This window comes from Puma concolor, chromosome B3, assembly GCF_028749965.1.
Source record: "Puma concolor isolate L17-30 chromosome B3, mPumCon1.1.hap2, whole genome shotgun sequence".
Taxonomy (NCBI): Eukaryota; Metazoa; Chordata; class Mammalia; order Carnivora; family Felidae; genus Puma; species Puma concolor.
Window position 1 is genome coordinate 114,592,660 of NC_141672.1, and position 23,920 is coordinate 114,616,579.

Consider the following 23,920-nt stretch of genomic DNA (forward strand, 5'->3'; position numbering starts at 1 on the left):
AACACAAGGATGCCCCTGTCCCTCCTGAACCCCAGTCCTTCAATGGTCCCACAAACCCCCGGAGAAGATGAAAGAGGGATTCCACCGTTTGGCGCTGCTTTACCTCCTGGTTTCAGCCCTTTTCCTCTCCCTCAGCGGGTCCTGGCCGGCCCGGACCACGCTCCATTCCACTCTCGCCACCCTCACGGGACGACGTCTGTTCTCCCCGTGCCCAGGGACCCAGGGCTCAGTCCCGCTCCTGTTTCTAAGGGCCCCCTCCGGGGTCACGGCGGGAGGTTGGTGGGGGGTGGGAGGGGGGGCGTTCCTTCCCGAGGCGGCCGCCAGGGGGCGGCAGTAGCGGCTCCAGATGACAGCGGGAGGCCGCCGGTGGGGGAGGGAGGAGGGACCGAGGGAGCGCGGATCCCGGTTCTCCCGGTCGCAAACTTCGAGCCACAGCTTTCCGCGCGCGCCCGAGCCTCTGGCCGCCCGCGCAGCCCGACGCCGAACCGGGGCGCAGCGGGAGCCCGTGCAGGGCGGGCGCGGGGCGGAGGCGGCGGCCGTCCATGCGGCGGGCTCGGGGCTGCCCGGCGCCGGGAAGCACGCGGGGGCGAGGCGAGGCGGCCGCCGGCCGCTCCGGGACGCGGACCGCCAGGTGAGCAGAGCCGCCCGCGCCCCCTGCGCCCCGCCCGCGCGGCCCCGACCCGGCCCGGCCGCTGTCCTCCTCCCGGGCCCGCTCTGGACCTCGGGGCGACGGCGCGGGCGGCGGGCGCAGTGGGTGTGTCCGGGGAACGGGGGGCTGCGCCCGCACCGGGCTTGGGGAGCCAGCGCGCGCTTGGTCCCAGCCGACGGCTGCGCCGCCTCTCCCTCCCTTCCCTTCTCTTCCCTTCCCGGGGGATCTGCTGTGTCCCGGCGCCAGCACGCCCTCCTCCACTCTCCAACTCTGAAACTCTAGAGACAGCCAACCTGGGCCGTCCTGTAGTCGGGGCCCCGCGCTCCCCGGGTCGGGGCGGAGGGGGGCCGGCGAGTGCACACCCCGCCCGTGCGCCCCGACCCCTGCCTCGCCTTCCTTCTGCCCCGGGCCGGAGAGCTGATCCGGTCTCGGTCGGCGCGCATCGAGCCCCAGCCCGGGGCCTCGGCCACGCCGTTTTCTAGAAAGCCTCAAATCCTGGTGTGTGTCTGAGCTAAGCCGCTGCAGCCCCGCGCCAGCGAGAGCCGGAGTGGATGGGTTGTTTCCGCCAACTCCGGACACTTCCTCAAATGCAGCCCAAGTACCTGCAGCCCCTTGGCGCGTTTATAGGATTGGCTTTTGCAGAAGTAGCTCGTGGAGCTTTAGAGATCTGGAAGTTAGTATTTTTTTTTTTTTTCTTTCTTCTAAATAACATCAGCCCTAACTTGGGAAGGGGATTTCAGGGCGTTCTCAGGCCCGCTTAGCATCTGGAAATTGCGGGTCTGGTGTTTGCTAAGCAGCCGACACCCAGCCCCCCCCCCCCCCCCCCGCCCCCTCCCACCGGCCTTCCCTACTGCCTGTTAAATGTGCATGCTTGTGTCTCTTCTGCCTCCTTTGTGACCGACCCCCACCCCATTCCGCTCAGTAAGTGAATCGGAAGCCTCGGACCTGGGTAGCTGAAGCGATTGTGGGATGCCTGTTGGAATTTGGAATAAGAGACATGCAAGTCTAAGGAATCATCTTGTCCAACCGTCCTGCACAGCTGAAGGCACCCAGGCACAGAATTATAATCTAAAGATTTTTCAAAGATCACACAGCTCTTAAAACCTGCATAACCTGCATATGTCTTTACTTCATTGATAAAGGGGTGATGAAGGGCTTTATGGGATCTTACTGGGTCTCCATATACAAAGATGCAAACATTTTCAGAACGTGATTGAAATACAGTACTACTCAATTCCTATAGATTTTTGTTGGCACCATAGTTGAATTCCTTTAGAAAACAAAATCCTAGCCCTGGAATTAATTCGAGGAAGCAGATGGGAGTCCTGGGACTTTCCTATAAAGCTCTGCAGGGTTGGAGCAGGGATTTCCCAGAGGTCCCGGCCTGGGAAATGAGTTTGGGTGATCAGAATCCTGGAGCCTCTACTGAACAAGCCACCTGGCTGGCCGTCTTGTGAGGAGGGCTGGTCAGATGAGCTCCCGTGATCACCTCCACGCCCAGACCGGAGCAGGCAGCAGGTCTTTCTTTCAGTAAGAAATCTAACTGGCTACTAGGAAAAAATGAATAAAATAAGATACAGTCCAGGGTTTGTGAGTAAGATCAGGGTTGGATATTTTGGCTTGGAGGCTTTTTGGGGTTTTTGTTTGTTTGTTTTGTTGTGTTGCCTGGAAATCTGATCGTGATTGCATCCAATTATCCTAAAGAGTGGCTGGGCACTGCCCCATCCTTCTCGGTCCCCCACATTTCCCTCCATGGCACCACTTCCTCCCAGTTGGCAGGCAGCCTCAGGGTTTGAGAGCCCCATCCTGTCCCCCACGTTTAGAGCACATTCATTACCAAGTTCTGTCCACATTCTTTTGTGATATCACAGGGGTTCATTTTCCTTGTCTCCGTTCCCTCTGCCCCCTCCATAAACCCTGTCCACATTACAGTAATCATCTCGCTTCTTGACTCCCAGCCACGAGTTACTTTTTTCATTTTAATCCATCTCCTTTCATGCTGACAGATTAATATTCCTAAAATTCTGATTTCGCCACATCATTCCTCTCAAGAAATCACAACGCGCCCCCCCCCCCCCGCATTCACTTCTGTTTAATTCTTCTCCAGCTGATGTTTTTGGGCATCTGCTGTGTTCGAGGGACTATTACTATGTGCTGAGACTTAAACCGAGCACAGGACAATATCCTTGCCCTGGATTTGTTGACAGGCTAACAGATGATAAATGGCCACCCGGGGAGACAAAAAGATGTTTAAAAAAAAAAAAAAAGTCACCGCGAAACTAATGCAAAACGTTGGTGATGTGCAACATATCAAGGAGACACAGATGAGGAAGAAGTTTTTTCTGCATGCAAGGAGCTATGAAAATTACAGCTGGGCTTTGAAGCCTGAGGAGGAGTTCAAGGAGATGGGAAAGCCAGAAGGAGAGGGGGCATGCCAGGCAGAGGGAAGAGCTCCAGCAAAGACCTAGCGATGTGAATGTGCTGGAATGGACGTGATAGACCAGGACAAGGCCAGGCTTCGTCTGGACAGTTAGGATTTGTCTTAATTCAAGTCCGCTGATCCAAGAGCAGCCCACCTCCTACCTGCCTGATGTACCCAGTGTCTTTATGGTGGTCTTGTATGCTCTCTAACTGCCGCTCAGAAATTCATACCTCCCGTCTGCTCCTCTAAATTCTGCTAGGTAAGTGTGCCTCAGCCCCTCCTGCACACACCCGTCTCTCTCCTCCCTGAACCCATCTGAAGTGCTCCCCTGCCTCCTTTTTTTTTTTTTTTTAAATATTTATTTATTTTTGGGAGAGTGCAAGCGGGGGAAGGGGCGGAGAGAGGGGGGCAGAGGATCCGAAGCAGGCTCTGTGCTGCCAGGCTGACAGCAGCTGGCTGGATACGGGGCTTGAACTCAGGAGCCGAAGTTGGATGCTCAACCGGCTGAGCCACCCAGGTGCCCCGCTCCCCTGCCACCTTTGCACAGACCGTGTGTTCAGCCTGGACACGATCTAGCGGGCCAGCCGCCTGTCCCAGGCACCCTGAGGCTTCTCTTCCCTCCACCTTTCCGGGCTGCGTAGCACAGTGCCAGCCCGCGACCAGCACCGGGTGACTTGAAAATGCAACTGGGTTGGAACTTCCAGTCCCACTTTGCCTTCTTTGTCCTCTTGTCTCTACTTCTCCCACCTTTTATCTTTTTCTGTGCGTGCAGAACTGTGGTATTTATGTACGTAGGTGTGGATGCAAAGGTTTCTCGTGTCCGTATGGACTCTTCTCTGTGAAAGTAACGGATTGGCAGTGTTAGGCCAGGAGCTACCGCCTACCACAGGCTGGCGCTGGGGAGGCGGAACGTCAGTGGGAAGCTCTGGGCGGCCTCTTGCCTTCTTTCGGTACCCCTCTCCCCTCCTCCTGCAGGACCCGTGGACTGACGCTGGGGGCGTCATTTCTGGGCCTCTTTGCCCTCCCTTCTCTCTCCGGGGCCCTGCAGAACTGACTTCTCCGGTTTCCGGAGCCTCGCTGGCCCGATGCTCTCATGCTCAGGTCGCGGTTCGTGAGCACTGGGGTGTGCTACGCCTGGTGCCTCAATCCTCCCACCAACCTGCGAGAGAGCATAATCCGCATTTTACAAGGTAGAAAACTCCAGCTTATTTGCCATAGGTCAACAACTCGGGTTTTGAACCTAAACCTTAGAACCCAGCACTCTAAGCCAGGTGCTCTTCCCACTATACCCCTGTTTCCTGAAAGGGCTGTGTTTGGAACATCTGAATCAGGATTAGGATCTGCTGGGACGACGCTCAGATTCCAGAGTGGAGGCAGGGCCTGGAAGTTGGCATTTTTCAGACTGCCTCAGTGATTGTTCTACAGACTGGCTTTGAGGACCCCTGCCCTCGGCTGCCTTAACAATGAGGATCCAGGGACAGGTGGTGAGTTAATAATATTAGCCGCTTTATCCCAGGTCGCATGGTCCTTTTTAACAGAAGCTCTGACCTTGACTCTAAGGAGGGAGTGCTGGTTTGTCATGGCCCAGGCCAGGCAGAGAGCCCTCTTTTGGTCAAAGGGGTCTTGAGTTCACTCCTGGAAGCGCGATCCCCACCTCTCCCCGCAAAGGTGTGCAAGCCCAGCCCCCATGAGGCTCACTGTGAATTTATTTCTGGGCCTGAGCCAGTGCTGAGGGAGAAGGGTCAGGTGGGTTGGTTCCAGAGCCCCAAGTTTCCTAGGGTAGGAAGTGGGTTGGGACTCCCCGGATAGGGCTGACCCCGTGTTGTGCCAGCCACTCTCTCCCTCTCTTCTGAGTGGGGTCTGCTCACCAACAGATCCCTTTTCTTCTACATGCCCTTATTTTGCACCCTTGTTCGGTCTCTGCCATGTGTGACAAAGGGATGGCCAAAGCCTGGGGGGCTGGTGGGGGGACCCACCCTGGGTGCTCAGTGCCAGGCCACATCCTATTTGTCTTACCTTCTCTGTACCCGGTCAGGGCTTGGCAGGCACTGTGTGCTAAAAAAAAAAAAAATGTATATAAATAATATATATTACTTTATAATATATATAAATTATATATATGTTCTATATACATATATATAAATATACACGTAGTATATATGTGTATATATAAAACTTCAGGCCCCCTCAAGTCCGGGGGTTTGTGTCTGAAGGGCCAAATATTGCAACCTTTTATTCCAACCCAGCGAATGAACCCCTTCCGCTGTGCAGTACTACTAATAATAATAATAGTGAGTTATTCACTCAACATCCTCTCCCCTCTCCGCTCCCTCCTCGGGTTCCCGTTAGAATCCTCAAGGAGGAACCTAAGATCCAGACAAGGAGCAAGTGTCCTCCTCATGGTTAGTTGTCCCAGCAGAGCGGCCTCTGCCTGCTCAACTCTTTTCGCCTCATCTTTCCACGGAACGTGCCACGCACGTCCCTCCAACGAGCCTGGCAGAAGCCGCTCACTCATGCGGTGCCCCACAGTGCTCTCCCTGGGCCCCTCTCCTCCTGGGCGTGGTCCCGAGGACAGAGAGCCGGGCTGACGCTGTGGTGTCTTGTCTAGTGACACCGGGCAGCCTGCGACCTGGGCTGGGCAGCGGGCGGGCCCGCCCCACCCGCCCAGCCAGCTGGCTGGCTGCCTGAGGGCTGGCCAGCAGTGAGGACCCAAGTAATGAGTGATTAATGGGCGCCCCATCTAATCTCCTGCCAGGGGAAATGAAGGGCCAGCCGTGGGCTGGGGCTCGTCGTGACCTGCTCCAGGTGGGCTTGGAATGCACCCAGCTCAGGATGGGGATTAAGGCTTGAAAGACAGAGGAAATGAGATGTTAACCCTTTAGGCCATGGCCCTCTGAGCCCCAGCGGGGAAATCGCTAGGGAATTATCTGCAGGGACCTGATGAAAGGGGAGCACAGCCTTTGATTTATGGCGGGGATGCAGCCGCAAGACTACCAGGGGGGTGGGGGGCGGGGTGACGAGCCACGCCTTTGACTTAACCATTTTTCTTGGAGGCTCAGTCAAGAGAGATTAATTTCTTGCGAACATGGATACGTGGACAGCTGGGAGGCCGCTCTACCTGATTCCTTCTTGGAAACCTTCCGATCGTATCAGCGAGTTACAAATTGGTAGTTGCCAGACAGACCTTTCTTCCCGAAACGCAGTGCCTCGGGTCACGTGTCATTTCAGGGCAGAGAGGAGGGGGTGTGGCCCCGGCTGGACCACAGCTCTAGTGGTAGGATCCACCTTTTCCTGGGTCGGGCAGGAGCACAGTGGTGCTGAGGGTGGGCGACCCCTGGAGCCGGCTCCCTGGGTTCGGGCGTTGGCCCCACTAAGCTGTGGGTTCCTGGACAGCTTCCTTTTGTGCTGTGGTTCTCCCGTCTGCGAAATGAGGGTGAGAATAATACAGACCCTGGGTGAGAGTCACGAGAGTGTGAGGTGCTTACAGCAGCCTTAGACCTGTAGAAGTGCCATCGTTTTTTTCTCACTTCTCTGGCTAAACCCCGGAGACCAGACCTTCTCCGGGAAGGGCATAAGCAGCTACTCTGCAGGGTCTCTGAGAACGGGTGAATTGCTTTGGCTGAATTGATGACGTACCCTCTGATTGATCTCGCTTGTTTGACCCTTGACCCTCACATGCCTTGAATTCTGATCCTCCTTTCCCCTCCCTTTGCTGTTGGCCCTCTGGCCTCCAGCTGCCCTTTGGATTACACTGCCCTGCCCCTTGCCCCCTGCCTCCATGCTCGGTGGCCGGATGTGGTGCATCAGGGCAGTGATGCCTGCCTGGTCCGGTCATGGCACGGCCACTTCCGCACCAGTTCTGCCCACGGCCAGCCTTGCCGTGACCTGACGGCTGAGGACGAAGAGGGCAGCTGCCTTGCGAGCAAAATTAGGAACAGCGGAGACAGTCTGATCTGGATGCCAGTCACAGCGCTGTCCCCTTTTCTGGTTGCTCTCAGCTCCCATTGCCTCATCCTTGATCGAGGCTAATAATAGTAACACGTATCTAATGGTTGAGAGAAGGTCAAATCCGACCGTGGACAGGAGGCCCTGTGCACTGTGGTGGGGAGTTTACTGCTGGTTACAAGGCGGGCCTTAAGCCTGATAACGGGGTGTGACCTGACATCTAGCCCCTCGAGCCCGTTTGTATCTTTGTGAGAACAGACAAGTGCCCAGGGCCTGCTTGACTTCACTGATGTTCTAGCGAAGGCCCAGGTTTCATTCTGCTTGAAGTTCCAGGGATCTTCCGGCCAGCTAAAGAGAAGGAGCTGCCATTTACAGAGCTCTGTATCAGGTCCTGGGATTTGCCTGCGTTGATTTATTTCATTCTCTCAACGATTCGTGTGAGCTAGACAGTATTATTCCTATTCTACAGCCTGGAAAACCAAGGCACAGAGAGGTTAAGGAATTTGCACCTGCTCGCACCGCAAGTAGGTGTCAGAGTGATGTTTGAATTTCCAGTCATCTGACTCCAAAGCGTCATGGGAACTCATGGGCTGGTTAGTGCCTCAGTCTAATCGTAACCCACTGGAAAGTCTGATGGTAACCACTTAAAAGTCTAACTGTAACCCACTTAAAACCTTTTAAAAGTTGAGATGTCATTCACATACCATAAAATTCACCATTTTAAAGTATACAATTCAGTGGTTTTAGTGTATTCACGGAGTTGTGCAATCATCACCCATTATATAATTCCAGAATATTTTCATCACCTGCAAAAACTCCATATCCTTTCGAAGTCACTCCCCGTCCTTCCTCCCCAGCAACCCCTGGAAACCTCTCATCTACTTTCTGTCTCCATGGATCCTGGACATTTCAGATAAATGGAATCCTACAATATGTGGTCTCCCGTGATTCGCTTCTTTCACTAAGATTAATGTTTTCATCCGTCTTGAAGCACAGATCGGTGCTTCGTTCCTTTTTATCACCACGTAACCCACTTTGAAAATAAAATAGAAGGCTCTTCTGCTTAGAAAAGGGGGGGAGCTGCCGTCCCAAAACAGATGCAGCGCAAAGAAAGGGGCCCTCAGTCTTTACTGTGGGCAGACGTGAGAGGAGTCTAAAAGTAGGGGCAGGTGGAGCCAGCGCTCCTGCCGGGTGTGGAGGCAGAAGCAGGTGCGGGCCTGGCTGGGTTCCTGCGTCCGGGAGTAGCAGGGGTGCCCAGCTGCGCTCCTCCAGACACCCTGGTGTCCGTGCCAGGGGCGAGGTCTGTCGGGATCTGTCCTGCAGAGGTGGTGTGGGTGCAGTGGGCCGACCCCCCGAGAGACGGGCAGGGGGGTTTGGGAGCGCTCTTTGCCATAGTCTGTCCAGTGTGGGTGCCGCATGGACATTTTAGTGGCTGCACAGTCTGCTGCGTCCCTTCTAACTTCAGGGGGACTGTGGTGGCAGGTGCTGCATGCTGGTGACAGCTCCGCGGATTTGCTTAAGTTTCTAGATACAAGGCTTTTTTTTTTTTTTTCTTTCTGATTACAAAGGGAAGATACATTTATTGTAGAAAAGTTAGGAAATGTGGAAAAACACAGAAAAAAATAAAAATTATCCATAATTCCCCAGCCAGTGATGACCATTATTTTTAATGTGTGTCTTTGTAGTCTGTCTTTCTGCACACACACCATGCACACACACACACACACACACACACACACACACCACACACACACACACACATACACACACACACCACACACACACACACACACCACACACACACCACACACACACACACACACACACCACACACACACACACACATACACACACACCACACACACACACACACACACACACACAGACACACACACACAGACACACACAGTTTTATAGAATTGGTATCTTGCTGAACATCTTGTTTGCGACTTTTTTCACTTAACAATAAACCACAAACATTTCCCCTAGGTACTGAATATTCAATATTCTTGCAAAACACGGTTATCTTAATGGTGGCAGAATATTTTTAAAAACATTAATGTTTGGGGACGCCTGGGTGGTTCAGCTGGTTAAGCATCTGACTCTTGATTTCGGCTCGGGTCATGATTTCAAGGTTTGTGAGATCGAGCCCCGTGTCGCGCTCTGGGCTAACAGCAAGGAGCCTGCTTGGGATTCTCTCTCTCCCTCTCTCTCTCTCTGCCTCTCTCCCTGACGTGTACACTCATGCTGTCTCTTTTTCTCAAAATAAGTAAATAAATATTAAAAAATAATAGAAAAAATCCTTATTAAAAAACATTAATGTTTGCTTATTTGGGGACATGTTGGTTTCAGTTTTTCAATATTATTTATAAATAAAACTGCTCTTGTGCATTTTTTTTGTACTTTTGTTAATGCATAGTGCTGTTTTGGGGACAAAAGGTATAAATACTCCAGAGGTATTTGATACATATGGTCTGATTGGCCTCCCAGAAAGACTGTATAATTTATAATTCCACAAATGTGTTATCTTTTAACTTGACTTTTACTGTACATGTAACTTTACCAAAACATCCCTTCCCCCCTCCTCTTCCTCCCTCTCCTCTTCCCCTCCCCGCCTCACATCTGCATAGTATACTAACTGTTTACAGCCTTCTGTTTTCTGCTTGATATTTGCACATCTGTCTTTTTAACAGAGTATGATTTTGTGTAAACATTCCTCTTGACCTTGTCAGGCTTCCCATTTTTAGGCATAAATGACAGTTTCCATCATTTTAGTTAATGGTCTGGGTTTGTTCCTTGTTTTTCCCTAATCAAAAAATTAGGAGCGCCTGGGTGGCTCAGTCGGATTAAGCAGCAGAGTTTTGATTTTGGCTCAGGTCATGATCTCACAGTCCTGAGATCTAGCCCCATGTCGGGGCCCCATGGAGCCTGCTTGGGATTCTCTCTGTCCCTCTGCCCCTCTACCCTACTCACATTCTCTCTCTTTCTCTCTCTCTCAAAACAAACAAACATTTAAAAAAGATCTGGTACTACCAACATCAATCACTGTTCAGTTTGCTTTTATTTCCGCCCCCGCCCCCCCCCCCCTCGCTTGTGAAATGGACCAGGAATCACTGTAGATGCCACCGGAGTCAGGGGAGACGGTGTTTGTTCAGCCCTACAATGAAACGAAGGGCCTCCCACGTGCCTTACTGAGTGCAGGAACATCTGTCCATCTTAAAGATAAAGAAGATGGTGTTCCTGCCTTGGGGGGCTACTTACAGCCTGGGGAGAGGGGTCGGGCGGAGAGAATGATGGGTGTGATAAGCATTGTGCAGTAGGAAGGCTGGGGGCCCGGCCGAGGGGCATCAGACTCTGATTGGTGGGAATTCAGAGACTTGACGGTGCTCACACCTTAACGGGGAAACCGTGTAGACGGAAGGGAAGGAAATAGGAGGCTGTTGGATTTAATGGCAGGGCTGCATTCTTGAAGACCTCACAGGATTCCCATCTCTCATAACGGACCCTCTTTGCTCCCACAGAACAGAATGTAAAGAGAGTGCCGGTGTGCTTGAGAAATTCTCAGAAAGTGTAGTTTTGCTTTAACGTCGCTTTTCGCGTGGTGGGTCGCGGTTATCTCTAACGTTGTGCTCAGTGGGTTTGCTCGTAAATTGCTCACTGAGTATCTCATGACGGTTTTTTGGCTCCCCCAATAGCCTTGCTGGTGGTGGTGGTGGTTAATCATCATCATCCTCGTGTGTTTTTAATCTGGCACCAACATTTGACACAGTGCCTAGATCAGGGGTCGGCAAACTCTTTTCCCTAAAGGGCCAGAGAGTTCATATTTCAGCCTTGCAGGCTAGATGGTGATTTGTTGCCGCGAATCACCTCTGCCTTTCGAGCATGAGGGCTGCGACAGACAATATATAAACAAGCGGGCAAGTCTGTGTTCTAGTAAAATCTTTTTTTATGGACACTGCAGTTTGAATTTCATATCATTTTTGTGTCATAAAATAGAATCCTGCTAACTTTTTTCTTTTTTTTTTCTTTTTTTAAACGTTTTATTTATTTTTGAGACAGGGAGAGACAGAGCATGAACAGGGGAGGGTCAGAGAGAGGGAGACACAGAATCTGAAACAGGCTCCAGGCTCTGAGCTGTCAGCACAGAGCCCGACGCGGGGCTCGAACCCACAAACCGCGAGATCATGACCTGAGCCGAAGTCGGACGCTAAACCAACTGAGCCACCCAGGCGCCCTTAATTTTTTTCTTTTTTAAAAATTTATTTAAAAATATGACAAAGCAGGCAGTGAGCAGGTTTGGCCTACTGGTCAGTTTGTTGACCCCTGGCCTAGGTGACTATAATATTTGAAAATTGTTTTAAATTATAAAAAGTGAATGTTAAAATATCCCAATAGTTAACAAAATCACTCCTAGAAGTTTGAGTGTTCATAAGAGTGTAGAGCTTAATTCACAAGTTCTAGCAAAAGACTGTGGGTGTTTACCATCTTGGGTGATATCAACATAGCAATTACTTCAACACAATTTGTAATTCTTTTTTTTTTTCTAATTTTTTAATGTTTACTTATTTTTGAGAGAGAGACAGAACGCGAGCAGGGGAGGAGCAGAGAAAGGGAGACACAGAATCCAAAGCAGCCTCCAGGCGCTGAGCTGCCAGCACAGAGCCCGATGTGGGGCTCGAACTCATGGACTGAGAGATCATGACCCGAGCCAAAGTCAGACGATTAACTGACTGAGCCACCCAGGTGCCCCTAGAATTCTTGAAGTAGTTATTCTGAATTAAAAAATTTTAATCATACTCTTTCAAAATTTAGGCATCAAATGACGTTATTAATATTGTTATATCATTCTATTTTATGATTCCAGTTGTGGACCATGAAATTGTTTATTATTGTATGGTGTTGTGGAGTCTGGCGATTCTGCCTGACTCTCAACAGCCTGATGACCTATGGTGGGGGCTTTGGAACTTGACTTTGGCTGGAATTCTTACTGTAGAAGCCAGGGGAAGGCATGGAAGGAGCACCAAGGCGTATGTCTGGCACATGGTGAATGTGGAATAAACTTTTGTTCCCCCGCTTCCTTTTCTTTTCCTCCCCACCCAAACTTTCTGTGTGTTTGGTCAGCTCCAAAACATGCTGAGCCTCTTTGAAATTGTTACTTTGGTTCTTTCCACATGCAGTAAAGTCACTAACTTTCTTCAATGGAAACAAAAACAAAGGCTGTTAGAAAGCAGTTTCCCCTCCCGGGTCACCGGCTTTCCCTTGCAGAAGAGTAAGCAGTGCTCTGCTGAGATCGCCGGCCGGGGCCAGACCAGAGGCCCCAGGTCCAAGGAAGGCGCCTCCAGCTGGGTGCAGACCCAGCTCTCCAGCCAGGAGGGGGGGGCGCCTGGCCTGCTGGCCGCTCCGAGCCGTGCAGCTCCTGGGTGTATCTTGGTTTCAAGGATTCCAACGGTAGGAAAGCCAGGGTCCTCTCCAGATGGAAGACCACCAGCCCCGAAGGTGACCGTGATGCTGTAGCTCTTGGCTCGCGAGTGTGCTCTTGCTGTGTGTGTTGGACGGAAGGCCTGTCTTGAGTAGACGTGTGTTTGTGTTGTTTAGAGGATAATGGCGCATAACCACGTGTGCTTTCTGGCCTGGGGTCCGGCAGGATGTAAGAGGAGGCAGCCGCTATCCCTTGGCCAAGGAGCCTTTTCATTATTACGTTGGCTGGGGGCTAGTGTTCCTCCTGTGCTTTAGGAGCTCTTTGGTTTATGCACAAGTGATCTTGGAGCCAAGGGCACGGGTGTTGAGTCCTGACTTTGCATGAACTTGCCATAGAACCTCCAGCAACACATTCTCCCACACTCTCTGGGGTTATGAATTCTTCATCCTAAGTGAATGGTGACAACCTAGACCATTTCTGGGGGCTCTTTTCTCAGTTGAGATATGTGGGGAGCCCAGACTTTCACTCCCACCCAGCATCAATAAGGCATCCTTCTCCCTCCCCACTGGGGTGGTCAGAGGAGGCCTAGTGGAGAGTTCAGGCTCTTACCACCGCCTGGCAGTAATGAGGCCATTCATCCCCTTTCCCTTCCTGCCAGTGGTGCAAATGGAGGCCAGATGAGGCACGGTAGTGAGGCATCCCTAACCTCCCCAGCCAGAGAAGTATCTATGGGACCTGCTGGAGAGCTCAGCAGTTATGATGCACCCCCCCTTCTAAAGTCAGTGGAGGCCAAGTGGCAAATTTGGGTTTCCCTCTCACCCCTGGCCATCATGAGGTGGGGTCCTCCTTCCCTTGCTGAAGCCATATCAAAGGCAGCCAGCAAAAATGGAAGGTTTAAGTAAGATCCAGAGCCTCATAACACGATGCCTAAAATATCCAGGATGTGATTGGACATTACTCATTGTATCAAGAACCAGGAAGATCTCCAGCTGAATGAAAAAAGACAGTCAGCTGATGCCAACACGAGATGACGGAGATGTGAGATTTATCTGACAAAGCTTTTAAAACAGCCATCATAAAATGCTTCAGCGAGCAGTGCTGAACGTGCTTGAGACAAATGAGAAGAAAATAGAAAGTTTCAGAAAAGAAATAGAAGACCTAAAGAAGAACCAAATGAAAGTTTTCTTTAAAAAAAAAATATTTGTTTGTTTGTTTGTTTATTGAGAAGGGGGAAGGGGGTAGAGAGAGAAGGAGAGAGAGAATCTCAAGCAAGCTCCACGCTGTCAGCCCAGAGACTGACGTGGGGCTCGAACTCACACACCATGAGATCATGACCTGAGCCCAAACCAAGAGTTGGATGCTTAACTGACAGAGCCATCCAGCGTCCTCCAAATGAAAAGTCTTCAAATTTAAAAATATAACAATTGAAATAAAATCTCACGACGATGGGCTGAACCACAGAACAGAGATGACAGAGGACAGAATCCGTGAACTTGAAGATGTAGCAATAAAAACTACCTGATCTGAACAACAGAGAGAAAACAGACTGGGGGAGGGAAAAAAAACAAGGTGAGATCATCAGGGATCTACAGGACTATAATAATGTCTTTGAAATCTTAAGATGGAAGAAAGAAGGTAGGACTGAAAAATGCTCAAGGAACTAGAACTTCCTGAGGTTAGGCTAAGGTACGAACCCACAGAATCAGGAAGCACTAGTGAATTCCCAACAGGATAAACCCAAAGAAGTCTGTACCACAGTACGTCATAGTCAAACCTCCAAAAATAATCGGCAAAAAGGAAAAATGAAGTAGGAGGAATTGGTCTGCTGGGTTTCGAGACCTCTATAGCTGTAGGAATCCAGTCCGTGTAGCGGGATAGGCACACAGGTCAGTGGCCCAGAAGAGAGAACCCAGAAACACGCCCATCCGATTTTTAACAAAGGTACACAGGGACATGGGAGAAACGCCAACTGGAATGATTTCATTGATGAGCAAGGGGAGGCTGGTAGACGATGGAATGGAAAGGAAGTTTATCTGAGGGATAATACAAACGAAAACTTGAAGGTTGGCAAGAGGCCAGGCCTAGGCCACGCGGGAGGGGAAGTCACGGAAGCCCAGGTAAGCTTTGAGCTTTTATTCATGGGAAGGATGGTGGTATCGCCACCCAAGTATGGGAAGGCTCGGTGGGAGGGGGACCTGGTGTGGAGCTGGCGGCTGGCTCCTTTTATTATTCATCTTGGGTGGGTCATCGGCAGGCAGAAACCGGAAATAGTCTGAATGAGAGGGGTAGGCCTTGAGATGTGGAGCCTTGGAGACCCGAGCATGAGATAATAATCAGAGAGGTCAGAGGGTAAGAGTCCTTACCCTGCGTGCGCAGCTCATTAGTGGGGCCTGGGTTACTGGTGATATTTTTCTAGTCCTGGTTTGGGTCACAGGGAGCGTCGACAAGGCGGACAGAAGTGACAGGAAGAGAACAGATTTGCCTGGCCATTGACGCTAGAGAAAAAGGGTATGGTTAACAGTTTTCTTCTGCTAAACCCAACTGCCTTGATTGCCCCCTTGACCTCTGGGTGACCTTTGACTCCAACGACTTGCTTCTCTTGGTTGCCTTGAATACATTTCCTAGTTCATGAGATGGCTGTCTGTTTCACATTATCATAATCTTTCAATCACAGCACCTGATGTCAGCTTTACCTAATACCGGCCCATCACAGAATTGTGTAAAGGAAGTCAGGCTAATTGCTAGGCTTCTGCCGCCTTCTGTAAGGATATATGGAGCCTTTTGGCACACGCTGCCCGGCAGCGATTGCTACAGACCATTGACTAGATTTCTATCACGTAAAAAAATAATGACATAATTCAAATGTCAACACAGAAGCCATAAGAGCCAAGCAAAAAAGAGGCAAATCCTTTCCCCTGGTGCTCAGAAGCACCGAGGGCAGAGTGTGTGGCTGGCTGATTTATGGTGACTGAGGCATGCTGGGCCGGGACGTGTTCTGGACAGGCAAACGCATGCGGGGACTGAGGAAATAACCTGGACGCAAGGCCAAAGCCGCCGTGGAGTGAACGGGCGGAGCACAACCTCACGCACAGCAGCTTCCCCGGCTGGGGCCCATGCTGCAGTCTGCATGTTGTGCACCAGGTAAATGTGAGTGCGAGCCTCTCTCCTGGAAATGTATGTTTGAGGTAGCGTGCTGGGGGACCTGCGAGATGGTTTAACGTAGTGCAAAGACAAGCCATGACTCCAGTGGTCAAGTGGCTCGGGTTCAGATCATGCTGCTTACTTACTAGCTCTGGGACTGCAGACATATTGTTTCAGTACTTACAGCCTCAGTTTCCTCTTCTGTAAAATGGGGATATCAATAATACCTACTTCCTAGGATTGTCTTAAGAACATATATAAACATGTATAATTTTTTTCTTAATTTGAGAGAGAGAGAGAGAGAGAGAGGAGGGGTGCAAGCTGGGGACGGGGCAGGGGGAGGCAGAGAATCCCAAGCAGGCTCCATGCTCAGTGCAGAGTCTGATGCGGAGCTTGATCCCACGACCCTGAGATCATGACCTGAGCCGAAATCAAGAGTTGTACCCTTAACCAATTGAGCCACCCAGGCGCCCCACGTGTCTAATTTTATAGATAACTTTTTTCCTGAAAGAATACCACATTAGCTGTCTTCTTCCCAGTCCTGAAGTCTTACCTAGACCCGTTTTGTAGATGAATGTGGTCTTGCCCTCTGTGGGTCTGTTCTTTTAGTGTTAGTGCATCTGGGACACTCTCCTTTGCCAATACATGTGTGTGTGTGTGCACGTGTGCACACAGATGTACGCAGGTGCTTGCTGGAGTGGCAAGAGGCCATCCGCAGGTGGCAGGACCTGAGTTTGTATCAGAAGGAAAGGAGGTGGACCAGGAGGTTGGCTCAGCCTGAGCCAAAGCTGCCATTAGTCCCAGGGCCACCTGTTTTGACGAAGGGGGCTGGAGAATGTATTGGTCTTTGAAATGGGCTGGATCATCATCTTGGAGAGGGCCTGGGCAGCAAATCTGTGGTTCCCACAGATTTGAGCTCCCTGCAGAGCCCCGCTGTGGGAGTTTGATCTTGGTTCCTTTGATTAATGGCAACCCAGGGATTACAAACTACTCTTGGCAGGGGGTGCTGGGGAGAGATGGAGTGCTCAGGGTGGGGAGGAAGGCTGTATCGGTGTGGTGTCTCGGTGTTTTTGATCCCTTGGTAGGGTGGCCTGCAGCCCATCACAGCTGCTTATTTGCATGTTGGAGGCTTTGGGCTGGGGGTAGGGGCAGAGAATGTCATCAATAGTGTTAATTTCAGAAAGTGTTAACATTTACTGTGGAAGCAAAGTGACTGTTTAAACGCTGGGCTGGGCAACAGTACCTTGGAAACATGGTATGATCATGCTTGGAGAGAGGCCCTCTGAGTGAGACTGAATGTAAATCCTTTCTGTCATCACAGAGCACCTACTGTGCCCCAGGCCCTGTTCTAGGCTTCAGGAACATAAAAAAAAAGCAAGTCTTTGAGAAGAGTCTTTACTCTTCTGTAGTCTCACCTAAGGGGGCTGAAAGACAAATGCAAATCACATTGATACACTGTGACAATTGCTAGATGGGAGCTCTGCTGGAGACTTAACACAGAAGTAAAGACATTTAACCAGGTTTATCAAGTGCTGTAAATCAAATGACTAAGTAACATTTGGGGAAAGAAAGGGTCTTACTCCAGATGCATTTCTGCCTTTGATCTTTAGTATGAGGCCATTTGAAGTTGAAAAACTGACTTTATACAGAAGCAGGAATAAATGGCCCATTTATTTCAAATATCTTGCCTTCCTGATATTTCTGACCTTGGACGTTTTCCTTAGTTACCTGGGAAACATTCTTTAGGACCGAAAACAAATATAAACCACATCAATGGTAATGACCATGAAAAATTATGCAATTTGTATCGAGATCCTTAACTAATCTGTGCCGAGTACCAATTTCTCCAGGTAAGAAAGGAGAGGTAGGTGTTTTCCTAATTGAATAACCAAACCTGCTGTAATGTGTTTGCTTGGAAGTATCCAGGGAGTTTCAATGGCTCTTCAGACATTTTTTTTTCCTAGATCAGATTCTGTGGGTTTTCAGGTCACTCTGGGTAAGCCAGCCAGTTTACAGAATGGAGGTTCAATGGGAAGAAATGAATAACGTGGCCGAGTTTGACGATGACAGAGGAAAAAGGACACGTTCTGCAAGGGGCTAGGAGACAGGATGGAGCACAGAGGGCTGGGAGGGAGATGTTCCTCTGGCTGGCTTCACCCAGTTGGAAGAGGCTGGAAATGTGACCTGGCCTGGCCCTGAATACCCTGCTGCCTGGGGCAGGCAAGTGATGACGGCCCCCGGAGGGTTTAGGAGGGTGGGCCTCTCTGTGGAGGCAGCACAGGCCTGCGGTGGGTCAGCGCCTCCATTCTGGTTCAAGGCCAGCCTGTAGCCACTTACTGAACATCAGCGATAGCAGAGAGCAGACATGGGCTCTGTTTTCTGAGAAGTGGGACTCACGTGCCTCTCTTCTGAAGACAGTGTCAAATGACAATTCAGTGCATAAAATCTGGGCTCGGGCTGCCTGGTTTTGAGTCCTGACTCCCCCACCTACTCACCGGGTGGCTTGGAAAAGTGACTTAACCTCTCTGTACCTCCATTTCCTCATGGCAAGTTGTCGTAAGGCTAAAAATGAGTTCATGTGTGTTAAGCATATCAAATGCCATCTGGCACATGGTAGCCACTGAGTAGATGTTTGCTGGCATCCTTGGCCTCATGACTATTATGATCAGAAATGATAGAGTATGAAAACAGCTCATCCTGGCTGACTTTGCTCTAGGTGATGTTCATGGCATAATGAACAATCACGTCCTGACCTGTTTCACCTCCTAGCACATCCACGAGGCACCTTCGGTCCTTTAGGAAAGCATCCATCCATCCATCCATCCATTCATCCATCCATCCATTCACGTGTTTATTACTAAATGGCTAGCTAAGCATGATTCTCTGCTAGGTGAGAGGCGGTGAGTCTAACAGTGAAAAGAGGGCCAACTCTGGTGTTGGCGATCTGTGTTTGTCCCTGGCCTACCCTCTACCTGCCGTGTGGCCTCAGTTTTGCTGTGATGATTAAATATCATGTCCCATATCAGGTGCTTAGTGAAAGTCGGTTCCTGACTCTTCTTCTGCTTTACCGTTAATGGAAGACAGATGGGGGTTGGACACCGATGTTGGGAGCCTACAGCCTGGTACTTTGGTCCACAGACAATTTGCATATCAGGTAGGGGGCGCCGCAAAGGGTCGGCCACTGTTCTGGGAGAAGAAAGTTGGCGGAAATGGCGGTGGAGCAGAAGTGTTGGTGATATTGGGGAAGACGGGATTGGGCGGAGCATAGGCCCAGCGTGGAGGCCCTTGTTCTGTCAGGACTTTCTGGGGGCGGCTTTCGCAAAGGAAGGGCAGCTTCTGTGACTTGCCCCCACCACACGTTCCTGGGTGCTGATTAGGGGTCTGGAACTGCCTCCTGAAATGTCTGGTCCTCATTCTTGTGGAGAGTCCCTTCCACCGCCCCAGGGAGTAGGGCTTTTGTTTGTCTGGCTGACCGCTTTACATCATGGGGGTTCCAGAGGGGGAGAAGCCTAAGTGTGGGGGGAAGATGGGGAGGTGGAACTGGCTCCTGTCGTGGTGATGTGGCCTCAAGGTGGGCCTTTCTGAACCCACGCATGGGAGGCTGAGTAGATCCTTTTCTTTCGGGGACCACGGAACTCAGGTGGGTTTTTCCAGGAGTTCTGGTCAGGCCATGAGGAGAAGGGGCAGGAAACATGCTCAGAGGTGGGCCTGTTGGTAAAGGGAAGCAAAATAGTGCCCCTGTCATCTTTGGGGTTGGGAGCCACCTTCCACCCTGAGTTAAATCTGTCATGGCTCCTCTTTCTGTCTCCGCCATACTGAGCCTTGGAACCCCGTGCCACTTCCTCCTGGTGCGTGGGGACTGTGACTCTAGCCTGACCCAAATCAGGTGACCGTTCAGCCTTCCTGCAGGATCTTTGTGGAAAGGAGAGAGAGTCGGGCCCTGGGCTTCCCCCAGGGAGCCTATGTTCTAACAGCAACTACATCGTTGGATTTGTTGGTCGCTGTCAAGAAAAGTTATAAATCCACAGACGCAAACCTCAAAAAGCGGAATCAGCCCCACAGATAGCATGCTTACTCAGCTCCCCAGGCTCGGCACAGTGCCGCCAAATGAATTTTTGGGAAACCTCGCTTTCATCAGGTCTCTGCCTGCTCCCTACGATGGCTCTTTCCCAGCCATCTCATCGAAATTCGGTGCGGCTTCTCAGGGGCTTGGGCAATGTGGCTCTGCCTCGTCGTCATGATTTTACTCCCCCTGACCAGTTAGAACTCTGCCGTGCCTTCTGGTCTTCCAGTGCATTTAAAAAGGGCATTTAAACTGTTCTGTGAGCCACGGGGAGACATGGCTGCCCACACTGTGTGCGACGGACGCCAGAGCGTTTCCTTTCTCCTTAGTTCTTTTCTGTTTCACTTAGAAAAGTGCAGGTTATGACCCACAGAACAGACAGGGGTTGCGGCCCGCGGTTTGAAAAGCAGAACTGACATAACACAGTAGTGATCACGGAAGCACAGGTGAACACCAGGAAATGGCAGAGTCCCTCTGGAACAAGCTCCTCAACCGTCTGATCGGATAAAAGTGATGAGTCAAATCTGATTAAGACGTCGGTCAAAAAACATTCTGGACCAGTGGCCTCCGAAACTTTTTTTTGGATGGCACCCTCCATCGGTAAAAAATGTCTACACGTACAGCTCCTGCATAGTGTTTGGTTATCATTTTTTAACTAATGTATGATGTGACCACATAAGATGTACACCCAAAATATAAATTCTAAGAAGGTGAGGCAAAGAGGAAAAAAAGCCCTATTTTAAAATGACAGGTAGGGCGCCTGGTGGCTCAGTCGGTTAAGCGACCGACTTCGGCTCAGGTCATGATCTCACGGTTCGTGAGTTCGAGCCCCGCGTCATGCTCTCCACTCCCAGCGCAGAACCTGCTTCGGATCCTCTGTCTCCCTCTCTTTCTGCCTCTCCCTGGCTTGTGCTCTCCTCTTTCTGTGTCAAAAAAAATTAAATAAACGTTAAAAAAAAAAAAAAAAAAGAGAGGCTAATCATGACGGCTTCGTTCTATTGTCAGCAAATACCTGAAGGCAAGATATGCCCAGAGGATGGGGTCCATGGTTCTCAGCAGGGGCTATCAATCTGTTTTCAAATTGTTTGGATATTTAAGATGTTTTTCTGGTTGGCTTCTTGTCAGTTGTGGAAACCACTGCTTTGCAGCAGACCTTCTTTCCTCGACATCGCCCTTCCTTTCCCGAAAAAACCAGAAAAGCTCCCTGGTACCTGGTTTTGCTGCTTCCATCCACCAGAAATCCGAAGGGAGTCACGGGTGACTCTTCTCTTCCCCTCGTGCCACAGCCATTCATTTGCCGTATTCAGGGGATTTTTACCTCCTCACAGGGGGGCGGGTCTCCCCATGTTCTCCTCCCATTGCTGCATTGCTCCCACACTGCTTCCTTCTTCCTTCCGGTTCCTCCCACGCCTGTATACACGTGATTCCCATTTCCTGCGACGTCCACGCCTGGCTGTCGCCTGCTTCAAGCCCCAGCATAAAGGTCAGTTCCTCAGAGGGACCTTCTCCCACCACTGCCCGGTGTACTTCCTGAGGCACCTCGGACTTTCTTTCATGGTGCTTGTAAGAATTGTATTTTATTTTCATCAATTTTTTTAACGTTTGTTTATTTTTGAGAGGGGGGGGACCGAGCATGAGCAGGGGAGGGGCAGAGAGAGAGGGAGACACAGAATCCGAAACAGGCTCCAGGCTCTGAGCTGTCAGCACGGAGCCCCACGTGGGGCTTGAACTCGTGAACCGCGAGATCATGATCTCAACCGACTGAGCCACCCAGACGCCCCCTATAACAATTTTATTTTTATACTTATGTTTCAGTTTGTTTAAAGTGTATAGTCTTCTACACCTAGACTCTAAGTTCCTTGAGGAGCGTGCCTACAGTGCCGTGTGCGTGCATGCATGTGTGTGTCTATCACCCAGTTCACGCCATCTTAATAAATATTTAATACTCCCAGCAACCCTACAGGTAGTTCCAAGCGGTATCCCCCCTGCCCCCCCGCCCGACAGCCGAGGAAATTGAAAGACAGAAGTGTTAATGCCGAAAGTCACCTGCTTAATAAATGAGGCCCCTGGTCTCAGACCTAGGTCATTGAGGCTACAGCGTGTGCACTTTTTACCGGCTACTCTGGATTGCTCATTTGTAACCCGCGTAGACTACAGGCTGACCGTAAGTCCCATCTTCCTTGCCGATGTCTGACCAGCCCTCTACAGCGATCTTTCTCTTGATCTAGCTTGGTTTGTGCCCAGGGTCTCTGTATAACACTATTCACCTGTTGTTCTAGACAATGCTATCCTTTCCTCTGACAGCTCCAAGTCCCTGAATCTTATCCACCTAAGCTAGATTGTAAAGGGAGACCACTGACTCATCCTTTTCTTGAGTCTCATGATAAGTAAATAATTATTGATTAGTTGATCATTATTAGGAGCTTGGCAGAGATTTCGTCCTACTCTCTGTCTTCACACAGACCCACTGCCCGGCCAAGAAGACAATGCCTGGGATTCAGAGGAGTTTTAACTGTTCCAATTTATGCTTGTTGGCCTTCTTCCTGGTGGATCTCAGTGTAACTTCTGGCCGAGACCCAAGAATTTCAGGGTCTTCAATGCCATGAGTAATTTCATGAGTTGCTGATGGCTAATTAGGGGTGATTACAGTTAAGAGGCTTTACTTTCTTAATAGCCCCCAGAAAGGGCCGGTGGTAACTTTTAAAATCTTGATTATTTTCCCCTGCAAGTGGAAGGCTCTGATTCGCATCACTGTCTTTTCTTAAGTCCTTATAATTTATCTCGCCATCCCCACTTCCACCCCTTTTCCGGTAAGAAGGAAATCTGAAGGAGAAACCGACGGTTTTGGAAAACTGCCTTTATTAGAGCGGACCCCTGGGCATGCCTTGAAACCTCGCTTCATCTGTTGCCTTTCCCTGAGAAGGAGGTACAGGAAGAGGGGAGACTGGGCCGTGGTTTTTCTTCCCAAGTTCCATTATATCCCAACCAAACCTCCCATCCCGGGCTTTCTGACGCCGTTTATAGTTTACCTTTGAAACTGTTGGTTCATCTGACAGTGTTAAGACATTCTGTGTAGTAAGGGCTTCCGAGGAGAGGTGTATTTGTAGGTGGGGGGTTCTACCCTCCTCTTTTTCCTGGGACGACACATTGCAGGTGTCGCTTGACCTCTTCCTGCACCAGTGCCAGCAGAGCTACTTGGTGATGAGTGTCGCTCGGGTGCCAGGCACGGGCCAAGCCCGGTGCACATGTCCGCCACTTAATCCCCACCACCTGTGTCAATCCCTTAGGCAGTATTTTTTTAAACAGTTTCATTGAGATGTAATTCACATAGCATACACCTCACCGATTTAACATCTCCAATTAAATGATTTTTAATACATTCATGGGTTGGGCAGGCAGCCATCAGCACAGTGTAATTTGAGACCACTTTTGTCACCCCAGGAGGAAATCTTGCACCTCCCCTTATCCCCTCCCAACCTTTCTGACCCTGGCAGCCGCTCATGTATTTTTTGTCTCTATAGATTTGCTTACCCCCAACATTTCCTGTAAATGGAATCGTGCAATATGTAGTCTCCTGTGGCTGGCTTCTTTAACTCAGGATAATGTTTTCAAGGTTCATGACGATGTAGCATGTATCAGTACATCATTTCTTTTTATTATTAAGCAGTATGTTTTTTCTTTTTTTTTTTTTTAAGTGTATTTATTTATTTTGAGAGCGAGAGAGAAGATGAGTAGGGGAGGGGCAGAGAAAGAGGGAAAGAGAGAATCCCCCATGCTGTCAGCACAGAGCCCAATGTGGGGCTCGATTCCACGAACTGTGAGATCACGACCTGAGCCGAAACTAAGAGTTGGACGCTTAACCGACTGAACCACCCAGGCGCCCCAAGATTTTTTTTTTAACGTTTTAATGTTTATTTATCTTTGAGTGAGAGAGACAGAGTGCGAGTGGGAGAGGGGCAGAAAGAGAGAGAGGGAGACACAGACTCCAAAGCAGGCTCCAGGCTCCAAGCTGTCAGCACAGAGCCTGACACAGGGCTTGAACTCACAGACCTCGCGATCATGACCTGAGCTCAAGTCGGACGCTTAACCGACTGAACCACCCAGGCGTCCCCTGTTAGGCGGTATTTTTACCCCTAAATGTACAGTTGGTGGAACCAAAACACACAGAGGTGAAGTGACTTTCCTGTGGTCATGTAGCCTTTAATAGATGGAGCTAGATTTCCAACGCAGGGTTGCCTAATGCCGACTCTGATATTAGCCAGTCTGAGATAATCATACTAA

The 23,920-nt window shown here is 50.3% G+C and overlaps 1 protein-coding gene and 1 long non-coding RNA gene across 2 annotated transcripts in view; one reads left to right on the plus strand and one right to left on the minus strand.

Moving 5' to 3' along the window:
- The first annotated feature begins 368 nt into the window (after positions 1-368).
- Positions 369-23,920, plus strand: part of THSD4 (thrombospondin type 1 domain containing 4) — a 570,947-nt gene continuing 547,395 nt past the window's right edge. The window contains exon 1 of the mRNA XM_086711100.1: positions 369-631. The gene's annotated coding sequence lies outside the window, so the exon portion shown is untranslated. The remainder of the gene's footprint in view (positions 632-23,920) is intronic.
- On the minus strand, positions 3,334-5,694 carry LOC147580313 (uncharacterized). The gene is made up of 3 exons (XR_015252786.1): positions 5,521-5,694; positions 5,088-5,126; positions 3,334-4,230 (listed from the first exon to the last, which is right to left on the minus strand). It is a non-coding gene; the product is annotated as an uncharacterized LOC147580313 (long non-coding RNA).